The sequence below is a fragment of the Hyla sarda genome, chromosome 10 (genome assembly GCF_029499605.1).
Source record: "Hyla sarda isolate aHylSar1 chromosome 10, aHylSar1.hap1, whole genome shotgun sequence".
In the NCBI taxonomy this organism is placed as follows: domain Eukaryota; kingdom Metazoa; phylum Chordata; class Amphibia; order Anura; family Hylidae; genus Hyla; species Hyla sarda.
Genome location: NC_079198.1, coordinates 40948325 through 40975606, shown reverse-complemented (window position 1 = coordinate 40975606; position 27282 = coordinate 40948325). Strand labels below are relative to the sequence as shown.

Here is a 27282-nt window from a genome sequence, read left to right as displayed (position 1 = left end):
TAGCATATGCAAATTTTCGCATATGCGAATTTCCACATATGCTAATTTTCGCATGCGCGTATTTTCGCATACGCGAAAATAAAACGAGAATATAACGAATATGCGAATATTCGCGAATATATGACGAATATTCGTCCATATATTCGCGAATATTCGCGAATTCGAATATGGCCTATGCCGCTCAACACTATTAAGGAGAAGAAAAGTCAACAAGGGCAGAGGCATGGAGCAGTTCCCAAAGGAAAGGCCTGACAAAGGAGAGCTTATGAGGAGTCTGATGAGAGTGCTGCAGCTGCGTAGAAACGTGGTGGTGAAATGGTTTCAGCATTTTCCAAGTTAGCCCCTATTCTATTAAATGCACATGAGGAGGAAAGAGACTGTGCTGTGGGAGGACAGCCTTGAGGAAAGTGGGCTACATTTTGTGAGATAGATTTGTGGACTATTAGTTGGAGCAGAGATCTCTAGGGCTGGGCAGCTAGTATGAAGAATGCTGTGTTCATCATTATGGTCTGTGATCATTATGGTCTGTCATCAGAGGGGGAACTCTGCAATCACTCCCTACATACATGCTACTTTTCACCACTAGTCCTTTACTTAGCAGTGAATCTTCATTTGTATATGAAATAAACCTGTTTGGCAACTTCTGTAGTTATATTTCTTACCTCTGTAGCTATCTTGTTTACTTCTGTTGCTACCTTTCATACATAGAGAAACAGCAATTTGTCCAGCGCAGATCTAATGCAAAAGATTTTTCTTTATTGGAGACTAGCTGAGTACCTGGCTTTGCCCGTTTTTTCCTTCCTAATCCTTGTTGGGAAGGAAAATAAAAAAAGGAGGAAGCTTTTGACTTCATATCCCATCCTCATATATTGTTGTCATAACCCAACCCCATATCCCGTCCTCATATCCCGTCCTCCTATACCATCCTCCTATCTCGACCTCATATTCTGTCCTCAGATCCTGACCTCATATCCCGACCTCATATCCCATCCTCATATCCTGACCTCATATCCCATCCTTATATCTCAACCTCATATCCTGACCTCCTATGCCATCCTCATATCCCATCCTCATATCTTAACTTCATAACCCTTCCTCATATCCCCTCCTCATATCCCAACCTCATATAATGTCCTCATATCCCGACCTCATATTCAGTCCTCATATCTCGACCTCCTATTTCGACCCCATATCCCGTCCTCATAAGCTGTCCTCATATCCTGTCCGTATATCCCATCCTCATATCCTGTCCCCATATCCCAACCTCCTTTCTCGAACTCATATCTTGACCTCCTTTCTCGACCTCATATCCCGTCCTCATATCCCATCCTCATATCCCGACCTCCTATCCCATCCTCCTATCTCGATCGCATATCCCGTCCTCATATCCTGACCTCATATCCCGAACTCATATCCTATCCTCATGTTCTGACCTCATATCCTGTCCTCATATCCCGACCTCATATCCCGACCCCATATCCCATCCTCATATGCTGTCCTCATATCCCATCCATATGCCCCATCCTCATATCCTGTCCTCAGGTGGGACGGATTTGTGATGAAGATATTGTAAGCTGAAAATAGAAGGGGACATGGCTTTGTGGGATGGGGTGTGGCTTTCATGCCGGACTGACACATTCACCAGGAGATGCAGAGCGGAGCTTGTGGAGTAAGGTAACGGAAGTCCCATATACTCGCATGGGACTTGAAACAAAAACCCATCTTTTATATAAGGGTGTAGGTAATGGCTAATTTAATATATTTAATATATTTTTATTTGACAAATAAGTAATATGTGTACCAGGTATTATTAAAATATCTCGAGACGTACGGAAGCTATGTGGAAACATACATTTCCCATAGATTTGCATCGGACTTTAAACAAAAACCCTGACCCTCACAAATGGGGGTAGTTAAGGGTTAAATTAACTATCCTATATTTTAAGTGGACATATAAGTAACATGTGACCAAGTATTATCGAAATATCTCCAGCCGTTTGGAAGTTATGCAGTAACATATATTTCCCATAGACTTGTATGTGACTTTAAAAAAAAAAACAGACCCTGGCAAATGGGGGTGAGTAAGGGTTAAATTACCTATCCTGTTTGTTATTGACATATAAGTAACGTGTGCCAAGTTTCATGTTAATATCTTTAGCCTTTTGGACGTGATGCTGGAACATACACAGACATACACACACACACACACACACACAGAGTTATATATATATATATATAGATTAAAAGCCATATACAGGAGTACAAAGTGACACGTTTCAGGTGCGTTAGAAGCACCCTTAATCATACATAAGTATACACAAAGAACAGACATTCTTTAATAGGGAAAACCGCATGACACTCACAGGTAAAACGCACAACTTGGTGATATCACCGTGGCACATTAACCCTTAACATCACAAAATTTATCAAAGCACATAAAAACCTGTTCACACATAACATTTGTTAAAAAGAACATGAAAAATATGTAATACAACATCTCCTTGTCTCATTAGGCTGTGGGAAACTGTCAAAAATTATCAATGGAGCATATACATCGTATCTGCAACCAAAATGAGGGGGGAAAATGTGCATTAGATGGTCAGGAAGCACGTATCAATAACAAATCTGAACATGTGCATAGGAAATATATGATGTATAATATATATGGATATTCCAATATCATTAAACCTATCTACATGGCAATGAAGATTTTAATGTGATAGATACTGTATATGTGATTTGTAGTGTTTTGCCTCAAAAAGTAAACCATTGAATTAATGCAGTAAATAACAAAAACCACCACAAAAACATAAAAATGAGGATAAATCACACAGTGGAATACTGTCATTCATGAAAATATGGGAGGAAAAAAGAAAAAAGAGACTACCATTTAAAAGGGTACTCCGGTGAAAAACTTTTTTTTCTTAAATCAACTGGTGCCAGAAAGTTAAACAGATTTGTAAATTACTTCTATGAAAAAATCTTAATCCTTCCTGTACTTATTAGCTGCTGAATACTACAGTGGAAATTCTTTTCTTTTGAAACACAGAGCTGTCTGCTGACATCATGAGCACTGTGTTCTCTGCTGACATCTGTCCATTTTAGGAACTGTCCAGAGTAAAAGGAAATCCCCATAGCAAACATATGCTGTTCTGGACAGTTCCTAAAATGGACAGAGATGTCAGCAGAGAGCACTGTGTTCATGATGTCAGCAGACAGCTCTGTGTTTCGAAAACAAAATAATTTCCGCTGTAGTATTTAGAAGCTAATAAGTACAGGAAGGATTACGATTTTTTAATAGAAGTAATTTACAAATCTGTTTAACTTTCTGGCACCAGTTGATTTTTCACTGGAGTACCCCTTTAATAATGCAAAATAACTTCTTGGCGTCTGTTTAGACCTTGCGGTATTCGTGTGGCTAATTTCATGATCCAGAATACTTCACTGTTAAGCAGTTTCTGCTTGTGGTTACCACCACGATCAAGAAAGGAAACTTGCTAGGGAAAATGGGAAATAGTAAATTGCAGATTGCTTGAATTAGAATAAAAAAAATCACTGAAAGAATTCACCTCTTGTGAGTCTCCACCCCAAATAAACAGCATGCCCGCCCATGTCATCCCCCTCACGTAATAAAAAAATCTTCCAATAGGAGTAGCCATTAGGGCAAGAAGGAATTGTACTACTGTACAGGATTTTGCTAATGAAATGGATAGGCTGTCATCTCGCCTATGTCACAGAGGGTATCCTTAATGGTCTTTGGACCGTGCTATGAGGATTGCTTTGTCCAAAGATAGAAAGGATTTACTAAAAACCAACCATTCTAGAAACACTGGTACAAAGTCGAAACAACCAGTAGTTTTCTCTACTCAGTACTGTTTATAGTACTCTAAAATTTGTGACATATTGAAAAAATACATGCCTATTATTGTATCAGATCTGCAATATCATCATGCCATGTGTTCAGGCTTTAGATGTGAGGCTAAACGAGCCCCTACATTAGGCCAGACAATTTCACCTTCTTTGTTCACTTCTTAACACTCATCCCCTCCTACCTGGCTTAAACATGTTACATAGTAACATAGTTCATAAGGTTGAAAAAAGACCAGAGTCCATCAAGTTCAGCCTATAACCCTAATTAGTCCCTATGGAGTTGAGTTGATCCAGAGGAAGGCAAAAAACCCTCATACTAGAGGTAAAAATTATTTCCCGACTCCAAATATGGCAGTCAGAATAAATCCCTGGATCAACCTTCTGTCCCTATAAATCTAGTATACATAACCAGTAAATGTTATTACTCTACAAAAATGCATCCAGACCCCTTTTTGAACTCTATTACAGAATTCACCATGACCACCTCCTCCGGGAGAGAATTCCACAGTCTCACTGCTCTTACAGTAAAGAACCCCCGTCTGTGCTGGTGTAGGAATCTTCTTTCCTCTAGACGTGGAGGATGCCCCCTGTTTATAGATACAGTCCTGGGTATAAATAGATCATGGGAGAGATCTCTGTACTGTCCCCTGATATACTTATACATAGTTATTAGGTCTCCCCTAAGCCTTCTTTTTTCTAAACTAAATAACCCTAATTCTGATAATCTTTCTGGGTACTGTAGTCATCCCATTCCCCGTATAACTCTGGTTGCCTGTCTTTGAACCCTCTCCAGCTCCACTATATCTTTCTTGTACACTTGTGCCCAGTACTGTACACAGTATTCTATGTGTGGTCTGACTAGTGATTTGTACAGCGGTAGAATTATTTCCTTGTCGTGGCATCTATGCCCCTATTGATGCACCCCATGATTTTATTAGCCTTGGCAGCAGCTGGCCGACACTGGTCACTACAGCTAAATTTATTGTTAACTAAGACTCCTAAGTCCTTTTCCATGTCAGTCATCCCAAGTGTTCTCCCATTTAATACATAATCCCAGCCCGGATTTTTCTTCCCCATGTGCATTACCTTACATTTATCAGTGTTGAACGTCATCTGCCACTTCCCAGCCCAAACCTCCAACCTATCCAGATCCATTTGTAACAGTGCACTGTCCTCTATAGTGTTTACAGCTTTACAGAATTTAGTGTCATCTGCAAAGATTGTTACTTTACTATTCAACCCCTCTGCAAGGTCATTAATGAATATATTAAATAGGACAGGACCCAAGAAGGACCCCTGTGGTACCCCACTAGTAACAGTCACCCAATCAGAATAAGTACCATTAATAACCACCCTCTGTTTACTATCACTGAGCCAGTTACTTACCCACTTGCACACATCCCCCCCAGCCCAAACCTTCTCATTTTTTGCACCAACCTTTTATGTGGAACCGTATCAAATGCTTTGGAAAAATCCAGATATACGACATCCAGCGATTGCCCCTTGTCCAGTCTGGAGCTCTCCTCCTCATAAAAGCTGATCAGGTTAGTTTGACAGGATCGATACATTTATTTTTATCAAGATATTCCAAAATAGCATCTCTTAGGGGTCTGTCTATTACATTACTTAATTCCTTTAGAACACGGGGGTGAATGCCATCTGGACCTGGTGATTTGTCTATTTTGATTTTTTGTAGGCGGCACTTCTTCCTGGGTTAGACAGGTGACTTGTACTGCGGAGTTTACCTTATCACACTGTATTTCACCTGGCATTTCATTTTCCTCAGTAAATAGAGTTGAGAAGAATTAGTTTAATATATTTGCTTTTTCCTGATCCCCGTTCATAATTTCTTCCTCATCATTTTTTAAAGAGCTAAAACTACAAAGGGGAGAAAATTCCTATATTTATTACAGGATAATTTTATGGGCCAGTTTGTGAAGGACCCAACAAGAAGTGATGCCTTGTTGGATTTGATCATTTCCAACAACGCAGAGCTGGTTGGTAATGTAACTGTGAGGGAAAACCTTGGTAATAGCGACCACAATACAGTTACTTTTGACTTAAAATGTGGAAAACAAAGACAGACGGGGGAAGGCAAAAACATATAACTTTAAAAAGGCAAATTTCCCTGGGCTGAGAGCTGCACTACAGGACATAGACTGGGGGGAGGTGTTCTCAAATACTGATACAGAAAGTAAATGGGACATCTTTAAATCAACTCTAAATAACAATACAGCTGAATATATACCAAAGGTGAACAAATATAAACGATTAAAACTAAATCCTACATGGCTGACAAATGATGTTAAAAGAGCAATAAACAACAAAAAAATAGCCTTCAAAAAATTAAAATCTGATGGGTCAGCTATAACATTTAAAAAGTACAAGGAGCTTAATAAAATCTGTAAAAATGTAATAAAAACAGCAAAAATTCAAAATGAGAGACAGGTGGCCAAAGAAAGCAAAACTAATCCTAAATATTTTTTTAGATATATAAATACAAAAAAACCAAGGACAGAGCATGTAGGACCCCTTAATAATGATAAGGGGGAGGTTGTCACGGGCGATCAAGAGAAGGCGGAGCTACTGAATGGGTTCTTTAGTTCTGTATACACTATGGAAAAAGGAGCTGACATTGGCCAGGTCAGTGCTGGTAACACATCATGTAATGTACTGAACTGGCTTAATGTAGAGATGGTACAAGGTAAGTTAAGCAAATCTCCAGGGCCGGATGGACTACACCCAAGAGTTTTTAGAGAGGTAAGTTCAGTAATATCTGTACCCTTGTTCATGATATTTAGAGATTCTCTGGTGTCTGGTATTGTGCCAAGGGACTGGCGCAAGGCTAATGTGGTACCAATCTTCAAGAAGGGCTCTAGGTCTTCGCCAGGCAATTATAGACCGGTAAGTCTAGCGCGCATTGTGGGTAAATTGTTTGAAGGACTTATAAGGGATTACATACATGAATACATAGGGGATAATAGTATTATAAGTGATAGCCAGCATGGGTTTACTAAGGATAGAAGTTGTCAAACCAATCTAATTTGCTTTTATGAAGAGCTGAGTAGAAGCCTTGACAGAGGAATGGCTGTGGATATAGTGTTTTGCCAAAGCGTTTGATACTGTCCCTCACAGACGTCTGACAGGTAAGTTAAGGACTTTGGGCTTGGAAACTTTAGTTTGTAACTGAATTGAACACTGGCTCATGGATCGTACCCAGAGAGTGGTGGTCAATGATTCGTACTCTGATTGGTCCCCGGTAATTAGTGGTGTACCCCAAGGTTCAGTACTGGGCCCGCTGTTGTTTAATTTATTTATCATTGATATAGAGGATGGTATTAACAGCTCTGTTTCTATCTTTTCAGATGACACCAAGCTTTGTAGCACGGTACAGTCTATAGAGGATGTGCATAAGTTACAAGATGACTTGGATAGACTAAGTGTCTGGGCATCCACTTGGCAAATGAGGTTCAATGTGGATAAATGTAAATTTATGCATCTGGGTACTAATAACATGCATGCATCGTATGTCTTAGGGGGGATTAAACTGGCAGAGAAGGATAGAGAAGGATCTGGGTGTACTTGTAGATCACAGACTACAGAATAGCATGCAATGTCAGGCTGCTGCTTCCAAAACCGGCAGGATATTGTCATGTATCAAAAGAGGCATGGACTCGAGGGACAGGGATATAATACTCCCCCTTTATAAAGCATTGGTACGGCCTCACCTGGAATATGCTGTTCAGTTTTGGTCGCCTGTTCATAAAAGGGACACTGCGGAGTTGGAAAGGGTGCAGAGACGCGCGACTAAACTAATATGGGGCATGGAACATCTTAGCTATGAGGAGCGATTAAAGGAGTTACAATTGTTTAGTCTTGAGAAGAGACGTTTAAGGGGGGATATGATAAACGTATATAAATATATTAATGGCCCATACAAAAAATATGGAGAAAAACTGTTCCAGGTTAAACCCCCCCAAAGGACGAGGGGGCACTCCCTCCGTCTGGAGAAGAAAAGGTTTAGTCTAAAGGAGCGACACGCCTCAGGAACTGGTCACAGCAGGAACAATTAACAGCTTTAAAACAGGGTTAGATACATTCCTGGAACAAAATAACATTAATGCTGATGCAGAATTATAAAACTACATCCCTTTCCCTTATCCCCTTACACCTTTCCCTTCAATTCCCTGGTTGAACTTGATGGACGTATGTCTTTTTTCAACCATACTAACTATGTAACTATGTAGCCAACACTTTCATTTTTGACCTTTTTGTTATTTACATAGTTAAAGAGCATTTTGGGGTTAGTTTTACTCTCTATGGCAATGAGTCTTTCTGTCTCTATTTTTGCGGCTTTTATTTGTTTTTATTTGTTGGCTCCTTCAAACGTGGCTCCTTGTTACATTGCACCGAACATCATGATGGCAATTTTTTATTAAAGGCAGTATTCCACTGTGTGATTTATCCTCATTGTTATATTTTATTGTGGTGGTTTTTGTTATTTACTGCATTAATTCAATGGTTTACTCTTTTGAGGCTAATCACAAATCACGTATATCTATCACATTAAAAACTTCATTGCCATGTAGATAGGTTTAATGATATTGGAATATCCACATGTATTATACATCAACATATATTTCCTATGCAAATGTTCAGATTTGTTTTTGATACGTGCATCTTAACCCCTTAAGGACTGAGCCCTTTTTCACCTTAACGACTTAGCCATTTTTTGCAATTCTGACCACTGTCATTTTAAACATTAATAACTCTGGAATGCTTTTAGTTATCAATCTGATTCCAAGATTGTTTTTTCGTGACATATTCTACTTTAACATAGTGGTAAAATTTTGTGGTAACTTGCATCCTTTCTTGGTGAAAAATCCCAAAATTTGATGAAAAATTTGAAAATGTTGCATTTTTCTTACTTTGAAGCTCTCTGCTTGTAAGAAAAATGGATTTTCCCCCCCCAAAAAAATTATTCACATATACAATATGTCTACTTTATGATTGCATCATAAAATTGGGGTGTTTTTTCTTTTGGAAGACACCAGAGGGCTTCAAAGTTCAGCAGCAATTTTCCAATTTTTCACAAAATTTTTAAACTCGCTTTTTTTCAGGGACCAGTTCAGGTTTGAAGTGGATTTGAAGGGTCTTCATATTAGAAATACCCCATAAAAGACCCCATTATAAAAACTGCACCCCCCAAAGTATTCAAAATGACATTCAGTCAGCGTTTTAACCCTTTAGGTGTTTCACAGGAATAGCAGCAAAGTGAAGGAGAAAATTCACTATCTTCATTTTTTACACTCGCATGTTTTTGTAGACCCAATTTTTACTTGTATTTGAAACCCAATTTTTCTCGAGTAAGGACATACCTCATATGTCTATGTTAATTGTTCGGCGGGCGCAGTAGAGGGCTCAGAAGGGAAGGAGCGACAAATGGTTTTTGGGGGGCATGTCACATTTAGGAAGCCCCTATGGTGCAAGAACAGCAAAAAACCCCACATGGCATACCATTTTGGAAACTAGACCCACTTTGGCATACCATTTTGGAAACTAGACCCTTGGTTTCCCAAAAGTTTTACATTTTTAAAAAGGGTAATAGCAGAAAATACCCCCCAAAATTTGAAGCCCAATTTCTCCCGATTCAGAAAACACCCCATATGGGGGTGAAAAGTGCTCTGCTGGCGTTTGGCTTTTTTGAAGGAAATTTTGCTCTGGGGGCATGCTGCATTTAGGAAGCCCCTATGGTCGGAGACGGCCCCGAACAGCCTGTAATTCCGGGTCACTGGGTCACTGGAGACCCGATTGACCCGGAATCTGCCGCAGATCGCTGGACTGAATTGTCCAGCGATCTGCGGCCATCGCTGACATGGGGGGGCATAATGACCCCCCTGGGTGATATGCCCCGATGCCTGCTGAACGATTTCAGCAGGCATCGGGCACCGGCTCCCCTCCAGCTAGCGGTGGGGGGCCGGGATTTGACAGGACGTACTCAAACGTCCTGAGTCCTTAAGGACTCGGAAAAGGGGCCGTTTGAGTACGTCCTGCGTCCTTAAGGGGTTAAACATCTACTACACATTTCCCCCCCTTATTTTTTGTTGTAGATATGATTTATATGCTCCATTGATAATCATTTTTTACAGTTTCCTACAGCCTAATGAGATATGGAGATGTTGTATTACAGATTTTTTCATGTTCTTTTTCTCAAATCTGATGTGTGAACAGGTTTATATGTACTTTGATTCATTTTGTGATGTTAAGGGTTAACATGTGCCCCGGTGAGATCACCAATTTGTGTGTTTCACCTGTGAGTGTCATATGGTTTTACCTATTAGGTAAGGGTGCTTCTAATGCACCTGAAACGCGTCACTTTTTACTCCTGTATATGGTTTTATAATCACCAATAAAGAAAAATCTTTTGCATGAGATCTGCGCTGGACACATTAATGTTTCTCCGTTATACAAGTTGTGCTGCCTTGCACAGTCCGAGCGCTGCCAGGCCATTGGGGGGTGAGCTGAAGCTGCTATCTGTTGCTATCTTTCATGCATGCACAGTAGAGAAAATGCACCAAAATTGGCTAGTAGAAACGGGTGCAGACCAGTGTGTAAGGCTGGGTTCACATCACCTTTTCAGCCATACTTGATCGCTTACGGCCGGGGGGAGCTCCCATATCCTGCCGTATGCCGCCCGTATGTAATTAATTTCAATGAGCCAACCACAGTGAAACACTGACTCCTGTCGGCTCATTTTTGCCCCGTATGCGGTTTTCCCACCGGACCTAAAACCGTGGTCGACCTGATCAGCTTTTATGAGGAGGTGAGCTCCAGACTGGACCAGGGGTAATCGCTGGATGTCATATATCTGGATTTTTCCAAAGCATTTGATACGGTTCCACATAAAAGGTTGGTGCATAAAATGAGAAGGATTGGCTGGGGGAGAATGTGTCTTCAGGTCCGTGGTGATAGCTTCCTGTTGCTCAGTACGGTCTATAAATACTACACACCTGACATTGTGATTACAAATGACAATTAGAAAATTCATAAAACTTGTCTAAAAATACGTGTAATATAATAAACTAATACCTGTAAAAGCAACAAACATGTGAATCTCAAAGAAAGGAGCCCATTTCATTACGGTCATTAAGACCTAACGCTCCCAATGCTTCTGTTTTAATAATCCACCGTGCTTCTGCACGGGCTAGGTCACTAAATCTATCCCCTCCTCTTTTTGGACTTGGTATTCTTTCTATGCCTGCGAATTTTAGCCCTTCGATGTTTCCTCTATGCTCTGTTTGCATATGTGTGCCTACTCCTGTTTTTTACTGACCTAAGATGTTCTTTGATTCTTACATTCAATTTTCTTTTTGTGCGTCCAATGTAATAAAAATCCGCACGGGCATATTAAACTATAAAAAAGACTACAAAAGTTGTTTGACAAGTAATTAATTGTTGTACTGGGATCTTATTAGCACCTAAGTGTAGTGTTTTTCCCTCAAGTAAATGTTACATATAGAGCAGTTCCTGCATTTCTTGTTGTCCGTGGGAACGACATCTAGTAACCAATTATTTTATTTTTTCCTATTCTGTTGATGTTGTTTCTTGTTTAGAACATTACCTATGGTTCTGCTGCGCTTGAAATTGATTATTGGACTGGACATATCCAGTTTTTTATGCAATTCCAGCTCTTGCTGAATTATACCAATTTCTGCGCAGTACACCATTGATAATTTTGCTCATGGGGGTGTTGGCAAATGAGAAGATGGCTTTTCTTTCTTGTTATCTTTGGATTTTTCTTTGTTTTGTTATGTAGAAGATTAATTCTATCCATTTTGCTGACTTTATCAAAAGCTTGTTGGATTATATTATGGGGATACCCTCTTTCTAGAAGTCTGTCAGTCAATTCGTTGGCTTGTTCCAGGAATACATTGTTATCATTATTGATTCTTTTGAGGCGTATGAATTGCCCATAAGGTATACTGCGTTTTACGCAGAAAGGATGCAAACTCTCGAAATGTAACAATGCATTCCTGGAGGTACTTTTTCTGAAGTGTTCCATCTATTACATGGATTTTGACGTTGAGGAATTCCAACGATTGGTCCCCGAAACATTGTATAAACGTCATATTGACAGTATTGACGGTATTGAGAAATACCACAAAATCGTTAAATTCCTGTTTCGTGCCGTCCCATATAACGAAGATATCATCCACGAATCTGAGGAATAATTTGATGTTACCAACAAACCGATTCGTGGAAGAAAAAATATACTTCCGTTCAAATATGGAAAGAAAATGGTTGGCATACGTGCACGAGATGGGTGTACCCATCGCCGTGCCGTCCCTTTGCCGATACCAATCTTCTATGTTATATGTGAAGGTATTGTTGCGTAAGATGATTGAAAGAGCTTCAGAAACAACATCTATAAAATCCCGGGATTTTTCTGTGCTTTCTAGGACTTCCTGGACTGCCTGTATACCCGCTTCATGGGGAATGCGGGTATACAGGCTTTCCACATCAATGGAAGCAAGATGGTACTGTTCTTGCCAGCAGAAGTCCCCGAGGGCATCAATCAGATCACCCGTGTCCCTTAGGTACGTGGGCATTTCCTTGAGTAAAGGGGATAGTAACCATTCTACATAACCAGAGAGAGCTTCTGTCACTGAGCCAGTCCCCGCCACGATTGGGCGGCCAGGGGGCTGGCTCAGTGACTTATGGATTTTAGGGATAATGTACCAATGTGGAAATTTAGGATTATCTGGAAGAAGTTTAATAGCTGTTTTGTCTGAGATGATACTTAATCTAGAGATGGTACAAGGTAAGTTAAGTGATATAAATGTAAGCAAATCTCCAGGGCCAGATGGATTGCACCCAAGAGTTCTTAGAGAGGTAAGTTCAGTAATATCTATACCCCTGTTCATGATATTTAGAGATTCTCTGGTATTGTGCCCAGGGACTGTCGCAAGTCGAATGTGGTGCCAATCTTCAAGAAGGGCTCTAGGTCTTCCCCAGGAAACTATAGACCGGTAAGTTTAACGTGCATTGTGGGTAAATTGTTTGAAGGACTAATAAGGGATTACATACAGGAATACATAGGGGATAATTGTATTATAAGTGATAGCCAGCATGGGTTTACTAAGGATAGAAGTTGTCAAACCAATCTAATTTGCTTTTATGAAGAGGTGAGTAGAAGCCTTGACAGAGGAATGGCTGTGGATATAGTGTTTCTGGATTTTGCTAAAGCATTTGATACTGTCCCTCATAGACGTCTGACAGGTAAGTTAAGGTCTTTGGGTTTGGAAATTTTAGTTTGTAACTGGATTGAACACTGGCTCATGGATCGTACCCAGAGAGTGGTGGTCAATGATTCGTACTCTGATTGGTCCCCGGTTATTAGTGGTGTACCCCAAGGTTCAGTACTGGGCCCGCTGTTGTTTAATTTATTTATCAATGGTATAGAGGATGGTTTTAACAGCTCTGTTTCTATCTTTGCAGATGACACCAAGCTTTGTAGCACGGTACAGTCTATAGAGGATGTGCATAAGTTACAGGATGACTTGGATAGACTAAGTGTCTGGGCATCCACTTGGCAAATGAGGTTCAATGTGGATAAATGTAAAGTTATGCATCTGGGTACTAATAACCTGCATGCATCGTATGTCTTAGGGGGGATTAAACTGTCAGAGTCACTGGTAGAGAAGGATCTGGGTGTACTTGTAGATCACAGACTACAGAATAGCATGCAATGTCAGGCTCTGCTTCCAAAGCCGGCAGGATATTGTCATGTATCAAAAGAGGCATGGACTCGAGGGACAGGGACATAATACTCCCCTTTTATAAAGCATTGGTAAGGCCTCACCTGGAATATGCTGTTCAGTTTTGGGCACCTGTCCATAAAAGGGACACTGCGGAGTTGGAAAGGGTGCAGAGATGCGCGACTAAACTAATATGGGGCATGGATCATCTTAGCTATGAGGAGCGATTAAAGGAGTTACAATTGTTTAGTCTTGAGAAGAGACGTTTAAGGGGGGATATGATAAACGTATATAAGTATATTAATGGCCCATACAAAAAATATGGGGAAAAACTGTTCCAGGTTAAACCCCCCCAAAGGACGAGGGGGCACTCCCTCCGTCTGGAGAAGAAAAAGTTTAGTCTCAAGGGGCGACACGCCTTCTTTACCGTGAGGACTGTGAATTTATGGAACGGTCTACCTCAGGAACTGGTCACAGCAGGAACAATTAACAGCTTTAAAACAGGATTAGATACATTCCTGGAACAAAATAACATTAATGCTTATGAAGAAATATAAAATCCCATCCCTTCCCCAATATCGCGCCACACCCCTACCCCTTAATTCCCTGGTTGAACTTGATGGACATATGTCTTTTTTCGACCGTACTAACTATGTAACTATGATACCTTTATCGGAGTATTTTTTTTAGAAAGACACGTAGTTTCTCTTTAATTTTAGCTGTGGGGTTGGAAGTTAATCTTTCATAAACCATTAGATTACCCAGCTGATTTTTTACTTCTGCCTCATAGTCTTTCTTGTACCAAACTACCACTCCTCCCCCTTTGTCTGCCTTAGAAACTATAATTTCTTTGTGAGTGACTAACCAATCAAGTGCCTTCTGCTCAGCAGTGGAAATGTTTGGGGTGGGTTTGGGATATATGATGTCTTTGATGTCTTTTAACACAGCCTTGTAAAACACATCAATGGGGCTCCCTGGAGTGAAAGGAGGGTTAAACTTAGAGCTGTTCCCCCCTGTGAAGGGTCTGAACGCTGTCTCCTCTCCCTTTCTTTCAAACTCAGTGTAGTCTGTATCTTCTTCAGTACCCTCCTCTAGATGGGTGAGTAACTTTGTGAAATAGACATCTTCCGGTGTGAACTCTTTGACTATGGAAAAGCCCAAGGGACCTATCTTACAAGGGGCTTCACCTTCGGAGACCGTTTTTACCATGCTCTCTTTATTACATTTAGATACAGAAGAAAATAATTTTTTAAGATTGAGTTTCCGCACTCCTTTGAAAAAATTAATCTCGAATTGAGTAGTGTCAAAACTGTCACAAAGTCCGAAATTCAGACCTTTATTTAGGACACAGTCAGCTGGTAACTCGATGGTAGTGAGATTGACAACTAGCGATGATGATGAGACCGGTCCCATGTCACAGATTTCACCTTCTTTGCCCGTCTCCACGGATTCCTTCTTGTGTCTACTCCATCTCTTCTCCTAAAGGGGCTGGTGTCGAAATGAGGCAGAAGTCGAAAATCAGCTGGGTAATCTAATGGTTTATGAAAGATTAATTTCCAACCCCAGAGCTAAAATTAAAGAGAAACTATTTGTCTTTCTGAAAAAATACTCCGATAAAGGTATCATCTCAGACAAAACAGCCATTAAACTTCTTCCAGATAATCCTAAATTTCCGCATTGGTACATTCTCCTTAAAATCCTTAAGTAACTGAGCCAGCCCCCTGGCCGCCCAATCGTGGCGGGGACTGGCTCAGTGACAGAAGCTCTCTCTGGCTATGTAGAATGGTTACTATCCCTTTTACTCAAAGAAATACCCACGTACCTAAAGGACACGGGTGACCTGATTGATTCCCTCGAGGACTTCTGCTGGCAAGAACAGTACCATCTTGCTTCCATTGATGTGGAAAGCCTGTATACCCGCATTCCCCATGAAGCGGGTATACAGGCAGTCCAGGAAGTTCTAGAAAGCACAGAAAAATCCCGGGATTTCATAGATTTTGTTTCTGAAGCTCTTTCAATCATCTTACGCAACAATACCTTCACATATAACATAGAAGATTGGTATCGGCAAAGGGGCGGCACGGCGATGGGTACGCCCATCTCGTGCACGTATGCCAACCTTTTTCTTTCCATATTTGAACGGAAGTATATTTTTTCTTCCACGAATCGGTTTGTTGGTAACATCAAATTATTTCTCAGATTCGTGGATGATATCTCCATTATATGGGACGGCACGAAACTGAAATTTGACGATTTTGTGGTATTTCTCAATACCGTCAATACTGTCAATATGACGTTTACACAATGTTTCGGGGGCCAATCGTTGGAATTCCTCGACATCAAAATCCATGTAGTAGATGGAACACTTGTCACCACAGGTTTCAGAAAAAGTACCTCCAGGAATGCATTGTTACATTTCGAGAGTTCGCATCCTTTCTGCGTAAAATGCAGTATTCCTTATGGGCATTTCATACACCTCAAAAGAATCAATAATGATAACAATGTATTCCTGGAACAAGCCAACGAATTGACTGCCAGACTTCTAGAAAGAGGGTATCCCCGTAATATAATCCAACAAGCTTTTGATAAAGTCAGCAAAATGGATAGAATTCATCTTCTACATAACAACAAAACAAAGAAAAATCCAAACAAAGATAACAAGAAAGAAAAAGCCATCTTCTCATTTGCCAACACCCCCATGAACAAATTATCAATGGCGTACTACGCAGAAATTGGTATATAATTCAGCAAGAGCCGGAATTGAATAAAAAACTGGGTATGTCCAGTCCAATAATCAATTTCAAGCGCAGCAGAACCATAGGTAATGTTCTAAACAAGAAACAACATCAACAGAATATGAAAAAAGAAAATAATTGGTTACTAGATGTCGTTCCCACGGGCAACAAGAAATGCAGGAACTGCTCTATATGTAGCCATTTACTTGAGCGAAAAACACTACACTTAGGTGCTAATAAGATCCCAGTACAACAATTAATTATGTGTTAAACAACTTTTGTAGTCTATAGTTTAATATGCTCGTTCAGATTTTATTACATTGGACGCACAAAAAGAAAATTGAATGTAAGAATCAAAGAACATCTTAGGTCAGTAAAAACAGGAGTAGGCGCACAGCGGTTCATCACACATATGCAAACAGAGCATAGAGGAAACATCGAAGGGCTAAAATTCGCAGGCATAGAAAGAATACCAAGTCCAAAAAGAGGAGGGGATAGATTTGGTGACCTAGCCCGTGCAGAAGCACGGCGGATTTTTAAAACAGAAGCATTGGGAGCGTTAGGTCTTAATGACCGTAATGAAATGGGCTCCTTTCTTTGAGATTCACGTTTGTTGCTTTTACAGGTATTCGTTTATTATATTGCACGTATTTTTAGACAAGTTTTATGAATTTTCTAATTGTCATTTGTAATCACATGTCAGGTGTGTAGTATTTATAGACTGTACTGAGCAACAGGAAGCTATCACCACGGACCTGAAGAAACGCCCATCAGCGTGAAACTGTGCGGTCATCCAGGTGAATAGCTCCTGCCGCTCCGGCTCTGTCTGGTGTAGGGGTGTCGGGATGTTGGATTTGTACCTTCTGGAATAAAACCACTTCAAGCAAGATACACAGGTGTGAGCTCCTATTTCTTCTTCTTTTTATACACGTTTTACCACGCTATCCAGGCTTTATGTGAGCACCACTCCATACCTTGCAACCTGGTTCATCCCACCCCCCCCCCCCCCCACCGCCATCCACACACCACTGCTGCCGAGATCCTCCTACTTTCCTTGCCTGCGGTGCTCAGTCGCCCTCTTCAGTCTGTGATATTCAAATTTATGTTAGCCATAAGCTTTTGTCGATACTTGCATAATTTCTTGATGAAAAATTCCTAAATTTGATGCAAAAATTTAAAATTTTGCATTCTTATCATTTTGAAGCTCTCTGGTTGTAAGGGAAATAGACATTCCAAATAAATTATTTTGATTCACAAATACAATATGTCTACTTTCTGCTTGCATCATAAAGTTGACATGTTTTTACTTTTGGAAGTCATCAGAGGGCTTCAAAATTCCGCAGCAATTTTCCAATTTTTCACAAAATTTTAAAAATAGGAATTTTTTATGGGCTAGTTTAGGTTTAATGCAGATTTGAGGGGCTTTCTTATTATAAATACCCCATAAATGACCCCATTATAAAATCTGCACCCCTCAAAGTAAGTGTGTTAACCCTTTAGGTGTTTCACAGGAATAGCAGCAAAGTGAAGGAGAAAATTCAAAATCTTCATTTTTTTAAACCCACATGTTCTTGTTGACCCAGTTTACAAGGGGTAAAAGGAGAAAATTCCTCTCAAAATTTGTAACCCAATTTCTTTCGTGTAAGGAAACACCTCATATGTGTATTTCAAGTGTTCGGCGGGCGCAGTAGAGGGCTCAGAAGGGAAGGAGGGACAATGGGATTTTGGAGAGTGAGTTTTTTTTAAATGGTTTTTGGAGGGCATGTCACATTTAAGAAGCCCCTATGGTGCCAGAACAGCAGAAAAAACCCTAATGGCATACCATTTTGGAAACTACACCCCTCAAGGCACGTAGCAAGGGGCCCAGTGAGCTTTAACACCCCACAGGTGTTTGACAACTTTTTGTTTTTTCTCCAAATTTACCATTTTTACATAGGGTAATGGGAGAAAATGCCCCCCAAAATTTGTAACCCCATCTCTTCTGAGTATGGAAATACCCCATATGTGGACGTAAAATGCATTGCGGGCAAACTACAATGCTCAGAATAGAGTCACATTTGGCATTTGGAAAGCTCAGAGGGCTCAGAAGCGAAGGAGCGACAAGAGGATTTTAGAGAGTACGTTTTTCTGAAATGGTTTTTGCAGGGCATGTCACATTTAGGAAGCCCCTATGGTGCCAGAATAGAAAAAAAACACATGGCATACTCTGGAAAATACACCCCTCAAGGAACGTAACAAGGGGTACAGGGAACCTTAACACCTCACTGGTGTTTGACGACTTTTTGTTAAAGTTGGATGGATGAATGAAAAAAAGGGTTTATAGGAGAAAATTACCCCCAAAATTTGTAACCCCATTTCTTAGTATGGAAATACCCCATGTGTGGACTTAAAGTTCTCTGCTGGCGCACTACAATGCTCAGAAGAGGAGGAGCGCCATTGAGCTTTTGGAAAGAGAATTTGTTTGGAATGGATTTCAGGGGTCATGTGCGTTTACAAAGCCCCCCGTGGTGCCAGAACAGTGGACCCCCCCCCCCCCCACACACACACACTTTTTCTCCTTTTATCCCTTATGAAAAGGAAAAGTTGGGGTCTACACCAGCCTGTTAGTGTAAAAAAATAAAAATAATTACACTTACATGCTGGTGTTACCCCATACTTTTTATTTTCACAAGAGGCAAAAGGAAAAAAAGACCCCCAAAATTTGTAACACAATTTCTCCTGAGTACGGAAGTACCTCATATGTAAAAAAAAATTCTCAGCGGACGCACAACAAGGCTCAGGAGTGAGAGCACACTATGTACATTTGAGGTCTAAATTGGTGATTGGCACAGGGGTGGCTGATTTTACAGCGGTTCTGACATAAACGCAAAAAAATAAATACCCACATATGACCGCATTTTGCGAAACGACACCTCACGGAACGTAACAAGGGGTATACTGAGCCTTAACACCCCACAGGTGTTTGACAAATTTTCGTTAAAGTTGGATGGGAAAATGAAAAAAAAATATTTTTTTTACTATAATGCTGGTGTTTTTCATTTTCATAAGGGAAAATAGGAAAAGAGCCCCCCAAAATATGTAACCCCATTTCTTCTGAGTAAGAACATACCCCATATGTGGTTGTAAAGTGCTCTGCAGGCGAACTACAATGCTTAAAAAAGAAGGAGCGCCATTGGGCTTTTGGAGAGAAAATTTAAAGGCACCTGTGAGCATTTACACCCCACAGGTGTCTGAAAGATTTTTGGAACAGTGGGCTGTGCAAATGAAAAAATAAATTATATTTTTATACCAAAGATCACGCCAGTGGAGTGGAAATGCTCACTGCACCCCTTATTAAATTCTGTGAGGGGTGTAGTTTCCAAAATGGGGTCACATATGGAGGGGGTCCACTGTTCAGGCACCATGAGGGCTTTGTAAATGCACATGGCCCCTGACTTCCATTCCAAACAAATTCTCTCTCAAAAAGCTCAATGGTGCTCCTCCTCTTCTGAGCATTGTATTGTGCCAGCAGAGCACTTGACATCCACGCTCAAAAGAAATGGGGTTACAAATTTTGGGGGGTATTTTCCTATTACCCTTTGTAAAAATGTTAAATTTGGGGAAAAACAAGCATTTTCGTGGAAATTTTATTTTTTTTCATTTACACATCCGAGTTTAACAAAAAGTCGTCAAACACCTGTGGGATTTTAAGGCTCAGCGGTCCCCTTGTTACGTGCCGTGAGCGGTGTAGTTTTCAAAATAGTATGCCATGTGTTTTTTTTTTTTTTTGCTGTTCTGGCACAATAGGGGCTTTCTAAATGTGACATGCCCCCCAAAAACCATTTCAGCAAAATTCACTCTCCAAAATCCTATTGTCACTCCTTCCCTTCTGAGTCATCTACTGCATCCACTGAACACTTGACATACACATATGAGGTATTTCCTTACTCGAGTGAAATTGGGTTACAAATTTTGGGAGGCTTTTTCTCCTATTACCCCTTGTAATTCAAAAACTGGGTCTACAAGAACATGCGAAAAAATTTAGATTTAGAATTTTCTCCTTCTCTTTGTTGCTATTCCTGTGAAACATTTAAAGGGTTAACAAAGTTTATGAATGTCATCTTGAATACTTTGAGGGGTGCAGTTTCTATAATGGGGTCATTTATGGGGTATTTCTAATATGAAGGCCCTTCAAATCCACTTCAAAACTGAACTGGTCCCTGAAAAATTCAGATTTTCTAATTTTCGTCAAAAATGTGAAAATTGCTGCTGTACTTTGAAGCCCTCTGATGTCTTCCAAAAGTAAAAACATGTCAACTTTATTAAGCAAATATAAAGTAGACATATTGTATATGTGAATCAATATAACATTTCTTTTTAATGTCAATATTCCTTACAAGTAGAGAGCTTCAAAGTTAGAAAAATGCTAAATTTTATACTTTTTCTTGAAATTTTGGAATTTTTCACCAAAAATTTACCACTATGTTAAAGTACAATATGTCACGAAAAAACTGTCTCAGAATCAAATTCATAAGTAAAAGCATCCCAGAGTTATTAATGCTTAAAGTGACAGTGGTCAGATGTGCAAAAAATGCTCTGGTCCTTAAGGTGAAAATGGGCTTGGTCCTTACGGGGTTAAAGTCCCATACAAGTCAATGGGAAATATGTTACTGTATAACTTCCAAACGGCTGGAGATATTTTGATTATACTTGGTCACATGTTACTTATATGTCCACTTAAAATATAAGATAGTTAATTTAACCCTTAACTACCCCCATTTGTTAGGGTCTGGGTTTTTGTTTAAAGTCCCATGCAAATCTATGGGAAATGTTTGTTCCCACATAACTTCCGTTAGACTGGAGATATTTCACTAATACCTGGTCTCATGTTTACTTATATGTAAAAAAAAAAAATGCTTATATTTGATTAAAAATATATGAAAATATATGATATGATTAAGCCCCACCCCTTTTATTCTCTACCCTTTTTGTGCGTCGGCCTGGCTTGCAAATCACACCCAGTCCCACAAAGCCACGTCCCCTTCTATTTTCAGCTTACAATATCTTCATCACAAATCAGTCCCACCTGAGGACAGGATATGAGGTTGGGACATAAGGACGGCATATGAGGACAGCATATGAGATCAGGTTGTGAGGACAGGATATGAGGTCAGGATATGAGGTCGGGATATGAGGATGGGACATGAGGTCGGGACATGAGGTTGGGATATGAGGACAGGATATGAGGACGGGATAGGAGGTTGAGATAGGAGGACAGATATAAGGTCGGGATATGAGGTCGAGATATGAGGATGGGATATGAGGACGGGATATAAGGTCGGGATATGAGGACAGGATATGGAATCGGGCTATGAGGTTGGGATATGAGGACGGGATATGAAGACAGGATAGGAGCACGGGATAGCAGGACGGGATATGAGGATGGGATATGAGGTCAAGATAGGAGGACGAGATAGGAGGTAGGGATATGAGGACAGGATATGAGAACGAGATAGGAGGTTGGGATATGAGGATGGGATATGAGGTTGAGATATTAGGTCGGGATATGAGATCGGGATAGGACTTCGGGATATGAGGTTGAGATATGAGGACGAGATATGGGGTTGGGATATGGCAACAATATATGAGGATGGGATATGAAGTCAAAAAGAAGTTGTTGATTTTACTCCCCAATAAGGATTAGGAAGGAAAAACTGGACAACGCCGGTTACTCAGCTAGTATATACATCCAAACGGCTGAAGATATTAACATGAAACTTGGTACACATGTTACTTATATGTCAACAACAAACATAGGATAGGTAATTTAACCCTTACCCATCCCATTTGCGAGAGTTGGGTTTTTTGTTTAAAGTCCTATACAAGTCTATGTGAAATATATACTACTATATGCTACTGCATAACTTCCAAACAGCTGGAGATATTTCCAGAATACTAGTTCACATGTTACTTATATGTCCGCTAAAAATATAGGATAACCCTCCCTCAGGTCAGGATATGGAGATGGGATTTGAGGACTGGATATGAGGACGGGATATAGGACAGGACATAGGGACGGGACATGGGGACGGGATATGGAGACGGGATATGAGGACGTGATATGAGGTCAGGATATAAGAACAGGATATGGGGATGGGATCTGAGGACAGGATATGAGGTCGAGATATGAGGTAGGGATATGAGGAGGGGATATGGGGTCAGGAATTGAGGACGGGATATGAGGACATATGTTTTCTCCTTTGTTACTTTTCCTCCCCCACAAGGATTAGGTAGGAAAAAACAGGCAGCATCGGGTACTCAGCTAGTGTTAAATAAATTTGAGAATCTTTTTGCTAAGCTATTCATCGGTGTGCACAATGGGGGAGATTTATCAAAACCTGTCCAGAGGAAAAGTTGCCCATAGCAACCAATCAGATTGCTTCTTTCATTTTTAACAAGGCCTCTGCAAAATGAAAGAAGCGATCTGATTAGTTGCTATGGGCAACTGGTCAACTTTTCCTCTGCACAGGTTTTGATAAATCTCCCCCAATATTTCTTGCTGCCTTTTCTTCCTTAGTTGTTTCAGGTTTAATTTTGCAAGATTGTTGCAACTAGTATAAATTTTAAGTGGTGCTCATATTTTCCTTTTGTTTGCCCATGCTTGCAGTTTAACAGATGATTTCCCACCAGATGTAGTTATTGTTTTCTGTGTTGAAGTAACAATAATAAGTCAAGAAGTGTGATCAGTTTTCTAGGCTATGAGAGGACTGCCTGTGTGTTAGAAGCTGACAACTGGATTTAGTTAGCTAGCCCAGCATTGTAATGGAGAGAGCTGTTGCCGCAAAGGTTGAGTTCTGAGCTGGGTGATTACTGCCCAAGCCCTGAGAGAAAAGTGTACCACGTGATGTGAAAGAAGTAGTAAAGACACCTACCAGAGTGAAAAGAGGTAGCTGCCGCGACAGGTGAGATCAGAGGGCTCGTGGAGGAAGGAGACAAACAGAAGTGACATTGAGTACCCTTAGTGACATCAAACAAAAGATGAGTAAGTGGTGCTGAGGCAGTGCGGGGATTAGGAAACTATTGAGCCTGGATTGAGGGCTACAGTGACAAGTGAGAAAGTGTGTTAAGTAAGCCTGTGATTCTAGGGCCAAGATATGGCCAGATATATCACACCAGTGGTTCAATGGTTAAAAGGGTGTTCTGGCATGTCAAAAAATTAATTATTGCTTGGGTCATAGAATAAAAGAAATAAAAGCTGCAGATCCTGCTGCAGCCATATTTCCTCCACTTCCAGTCCTCCACTGCTCTAATCTTTTTCCTGCTTTTGAGGCGAGGGGTTCAGAGCAGGGCTTGCCTGCTTAACCAATCACTGGCATCCTATCTTGGAAGCATGGAGAACAGAAGCTGCAGTGGGACCAGTGGGAGACTGAAGGTAGGTAAGTATGGCTTTTCTTTCTTTAATGTTTAAGTTATATGTCACTGTTATCCCTGGCTCAAGGAATATAGACTGAGACAGTTATTTAGACACACACAGCACAGAAAATCTACTTTTACCATAGCAACTAATATCCAACTACATGCTATTAAGTGAGAACCACCGAGCATTTCTACAAAACGATGTCTGCCAAGTTATTGCTGTACTATAACACCAGTGAGACAGTTACCTCTGGACCCCCTGCTACATTTTGTTTGCCCCAGTAAAGCCCTTTTTATATCCAAGTCAACTGTTTTGGCATTGACTGTATAAGTCTTAGTGGGGTTGCGAGTCATTTAGTCAATGCTAAAGTATGAATTCATGTAAATATACTGTGTAACTGTTAATGGGTTTTGATCAACAAATAAAAAAAACAATGAAAATACAGTGGACAATGATTAGCATTTACATATGTTATCATTCTGATGAATATTTCTTGTAATTGCATACACTTTATAATGTAATATTAGTAAAAGAAGCAAAGCAAAAATCGGATCAGTTACAATGGGGGAACCAGTGAATTAGTGTAGAAAAAAAAGATGAGAAATCACACCCATCGGCATTACATATAGCCAGACCTCTGATATACAGTGTACCTATAATTCAGTGCATGATACTGAATATACTTGTTTCTGAAAACACAATTGACTGTATACTTGTGTTTCTTTGCATTCTGCCTTTCACACTCACACTTTGTACTCACTCTGTTCTTTGTCTTGATCTCTTGCTGTCTGATCCAGTCTTAAACTAGTTCTTTCACTCTTCCATCCGTGACGCTTTCATTCCTTCTATGTCCCCCCCACCCCTTGTGAGTCAAACTATTCTATCAGGGAGCCAAAAACCACAAGGGAAAAATATCCAGTAGAGTGGGAAGAGCAGGAATAAGGAATGAGAGACAGGAAACGAGGCTGAGTACATGATAAGGTTAATGGTGGGTGAAAATTAGGAAACACAAAATTTTTCAAACGGAAAATGCTAAACTGCTGAATTAAAGGACAGCTGATGAGTATATAACAATAGGTGCATGTTACACGTGAAATGGTAGAACTTGGCTTAAGTGTGGCAGTGAGTAATAGTAAAAGAATTACACAGTAAAATCAAACATGTTCATACACTCCAAGAAAAAACTACTACAGGTCAGAAAGTGATTCAATAACTCAAGAATTTGGTAGAAAAAGAAATGCCTGATAGCATTTCTTCTTATTTTTTATTTACATTTAGCTTTTTCCTCACTGTAACTAAAAATCTACCTAGCATCCTAAGAGCTGAACATTCTGGTTTCATGAAACTTAACTTCAATAATTGTAAGTAAATTAATTGTTCACATAAGGAACAAGAAGAAGATAAAAATAAGGAATCATCATTATAATTAAAATTAATTATAAACAATTGCAGCACAATCATGAATTAGTTGTGTGGGAACTGTTGGTTTCTTAACTGGCAGAATATACTTTATGGAGCAATTTATGACTTGGAAGTCCATCTTATCACTAGTGTGCATGCACAGTATTTTTACTGGTACAATTCCATAATTAATTCCAATGTCAAAATATGTATATGCTTCCTCTAACATGTTTTTCTTTATTAGAGTATCTAACACAGGCAAAAATTGCACAAAAAATGCACAAAAAAATTCCCAAATGAAAATGTAGTTCTCAAAAAAAAACTGCTGAAAAAAGAAGGGACATGTCACTTTTCAGAACAGCTTGAAAAACAAGCCACATAGAAAACCACAACAAAATCACCACCACACCCCACACAGCAAATTTAGGGTACGTTCTCACAGGCGGATTTTTGCAGCATATTAAGCTGCGGATCCGCTGGTGAAGGCCCCCTGTATGCTGGCTTTATATGTGCCTGCTGGTAGCGGCAATACGCCGCAACGAGCAGACACAGTGCAGCGATGTGCACAGCTTACTCGCACATCGCGGCCGCTCTCCTTGCTCTGAGCTAGGCAGAGAGCTCCCGCGATGTGCGAGTATACTGCGACTCGCACATCGCAGTGTGTCTGCTCATAGCGGCATATTGCCACTACGAGCAGGCACATGTAAAGCCAGCATACACGTAAATCCACGCGTGTGAATGTACCCTAACTGCTGATTGTGAGAAGGTTTATTTTAGTGTTTTTATGCCCCTGTATACCCTTATGGTTGGTGGTCAACACATTTTTGGTACTAAATAAAGCTGACTGCCTATTATAAACCAAAACCCATTATACAATCACAATAGTGTGTTCATGCCTTTGCTTTCTCTACTGGCCAATGCATTTCTTTCTGCAATTGGAAACTCTGGAGTGAACTTGTAGAGCATGGGGTATTGCCATAAACTGAACTCTATACTCTAACAACTTTGCTCTATGACAAGATACACTGTCATCGTCATTGCCAAATCTATTTTCTGTTGATGGAACAAAAAAAGTGTCCAAAATTTCTATGTCTACCTGTGTATTGAGTGTTGATGAACTGCCATCACCCCTGGTATTTACGCAACATGCAACCCCATATCATAAATGGTGAGAAAATGTGATTGTTTTCTTCAGGCATCATCTTTATAGGTTTTATTAAAACAGCAATAGAGCTCTAACATCACCTCCTTGGTCAATGCAGATTGGTTATTCATCCACACTTCATGATCAATTCTCTTACACACTGTAAACATGTTTTCTATTACCGTATTTATCGGCGTATAACACGCACTTTTTAGGCTAAAATTTTTAACCTAAAGTCTGTGTGCGTGTTATACGCCGATACACCCCCAGGAAAGGCAGGGGGAGAGAGGCCGTCGCTGCCCGCTTCTCTCCCCCTGCCTTTCCTGGGGTCTAGAGCGCTGCTGTTGGCCCTTTTCACCCCCTGGTTATCGGCACCGCTGCCCGTTCTGTCCCCCTGACTATCGGTGCCGGCGCCGATAGCCAGGGAGAGAGAAGCGGTGCCGACAGCCAGGGGGAGAGAAGGGACAGCGGCACCCATTGCCGGCGCCGCTGCCCCGTTGCCTCCCCCCATCCCCGGTGGCATAATTACCTGAGTCGGGTCCGCGCTGCTCCAGGCCTCCGTCGTGCGTCCCCGGCGTCATTGCTATGCGCTGAACGGCGTGGCGCATGACGTCAGAGCGCCGCGCCGTGCATAGCAACGACGCTGGGGACGCACGACGAAGGCCTGGAGCAGCGCGGACCCGACTCAGGTAATTATGCCACCGGGGATGGGGGGAGGCAACGGGGCAGCGGCGCCGGCAATGGGTGCACCTGCCCCTTCTCTCTCCCTGGCTGTCGGCGCCGCTTCTCTCCCCCTGGCTATCGACGCCGGCACCGATAGTCAGGGGGACAGAACGGGCAGCGGCGCCGATAACCAGGGGGTGAAAAGGGCCGACAGCAGCGCTCTAGACCCCAGGAAAGGCAGGGGGAGAGAAGCGGGCAGCGACGGCCTCTCTCCCCCTGCCTTTCCTGGGGGTATATCGGGGTATACACGCGCAC

General features: G+C 40.9%; 1 protein-coding gene across 1 annotated transcript in view; it reads right to left on the bottom strand.

Annotated features, from left to right (window-relative positions):
• The window catches only part of C1QTNF5 (C1q and TNF related 5), a 48972-nt gene extending 24378 nt beyond the window's left edge, over window positions 1-24594 (bottom strand). The window contains exon 1 of the mRNA XM_056542373.1: window positions 24520-24594. The gene's annotated coding sequence lies outside the window, so the exon portion shown is untranslated. The remainder of the gene's footprint in view (window positions 1-24519) is intronic.
• Window positions 24595-27282: the final 2688 nt, after the last annotated feature.